This window comes from Sinocyclocheilus anshuiensis, unplaced genomic scaffold (genome assembly GCF_001515605.1).
Source record: "Sinocyclocheilus anshuiensis isolate Anshui unplaced genomic scaffold, SAMN03320099.WGS_v1.1 scaffold1993, whole genome shotgun sequence".
Taxonomy (NCBI): domain Eukaryota; kingdom Metazoa; phylum Chordata; class Actinopteri; order Cypriniformes; family Cyprinidae; genus Sinocyclocheilus; species Sinocyclocheilus anshuiensis.
Genome location: NW_015540847.1, coordinates 341,409 through 343,821, shown reverse-complemented (window position 1 = coordinate 343,821; position 2,413 = coordinate 341,409).

Genomic DNA, 2,413 nt, shown 5'->3' with positions numbered 1-2,413 from the left:
AGAGACAAACAGATTCAGCACATGCGCAGAGACAAACACAGATTCAGCACGCGCAGAGAAACAAACACAGATTCAGCACACGTGCAGACAAACACACACAGATTCAGCACACGTGCAGAGACAAACACACAGATTCAGCACACGTGCAGAGAGACACACAGATTCAGCACACATGGAGAGAGACACATATTCAGCACACGCGCAGAGAAACAAACACCGATTCAGCACACGCGCAGAGAAACAAACACACACAGATTCAGCACACGTGCAGAGCGACACACAGATTCAGCACACGTGCAGAGAGACAAACACACAGATTCAGCATACGCACAGAGACAAACAGATTCAGCACACGTACAGAGGCAAACACAGATTCAGCACATGCGCAGAGACAAACACAGATTCACCAAACACGCAGAGACAAACACAAAGATTCAGCACACGCACAGAGAAACAAACACACACAGATTCAGCACACGTGCAGAGTGACACACAGATTCAGCACACGTGCAGAGACACACAGATTCAGTACACGCGTAGAGACAAACACACAAGATTCAGCACACGCGCAGAGAGACAAACACACAGATTCAGCACACGTGCAGAGACACAAAGATTCAGTACACGCATAGAGACAAACACACAGATTCAGCACACGCGCAGAGAGACAAACACACAGATTCAGCACATGTGCAGAGAGACAAACACACAGATTCAGCACCCGCAAAACACACAGACACAGCACGCGCACAGAGAAACACACACACAGATTCAGCACACGTGCAGAGAGACACACAGATTCAGCACACGTGCAGAGAGACACACAGATTCAGTATACGCGTAGAGACAAACACACAAGATTCAGCAAACGCGCAGAGAGACAAACACACAGATTCAGCACACGCGCAGAGGAGAGACAAACACACAGATCCAGCACACGCGCAGAGAGACAAACAGATTCAGCACACGCGCAGAGAGACAAACAGATTCAGCACACGCGCAGAGAGACAAACAGATTCAGCACACACGCAGAGAGACAAACAGATTCAGCACACGCGCAGAGACAAACAGATTCAGCACACGCGCAGAGACAAACACAGATTCAGCACACGCGCAGAGGCAAACACAGATTCAGCACATGCGCAGAGAGACAAACAGATTCAGCACACGCACAGAGACCAATCGCGAGTCGCGAGGCAAGCACACGCGCATCGTTTGACGATAAATCATGATAAAATTCCCCATGGTTAGTATTACCGTTTCATCTTTTAATTATCATTAAAACCATATTAGATTACCGCGATTTGAACAACTCGCGATACATAAATACTGTGACCAGTTGATGAAAAACAAGCTTATGTGGATTCTACACATTTAAACAATTCAGATAAGTTATCTAGAATTATTTATGGAGCAGATAAAATACATATAATCATTTAATAATCAATTATGATTTTGACATATCTTTTCTTTATTTAAAGGCTGAAATGTGAGGTTTACCTTTTTATTAAACTTTTTCAAAGCTTTATTTGAACATTTACATTAGATATTTCAACATGCTATTAAACTTTTAAACATTTAAAATCCGAACATCATTGGTAATGTTATTGTTTTAGTGATTATACAAACAAAAAGTCATTTTATTTGTTGTTTGTTGATTTTTAAATATAAAACTTGAAGTGATTTATGTGTCTGTACTTTTTTAACATCTCCTGCACATCTGAACAATACCGTGATAATACTGATAACCGTGATCATTTTGGTCACTATAATCGTGATAAGAAATTTTCATACCGTTACATCCCTAGCGGAGACAAACACAGATTCAGCACGCGGAGAGAAACAAACACACAGATTCAGCACACGCGCAGAGAGACAAACACATACAGATTCAGCACACGTGCAGAGAAACAAACACACACAGATTCAGCACACGTACAGAGACAAACAGATTCAGCACACGCGCAGAGGCAAACACAGATTCACCACACGCGCAGAGAGACAAACACACAGATTCAGCACACGCGCAGAGAAACAAACACACACAGATTCAGCACACGCACAGAGACAAACAGATTCAGCACACGCGCAGAGACAAACACAGATTAACCACACGCGCAGAGACAAACACACAGATTCAGCACACACGCAGAGACAAACACAGATTAAGCACACGCGCAGAGGCAAATACAGATTCAGCACATGCGCAGAGACAAACACAGATTCACCACACGCGCAGAGAGACAAACACACAGATTCAGCACACGCACAGAGAAACAAACACACACAGATTCAGCACATGTGCAGAGACAAACAGATTCAGCACACGCACAGAGACAAACACAGATTCAGCACGCGCAGAGAAACAAACACAGATTCAGCACGCGCAGAGAAACAAACACAGATTCAGCAC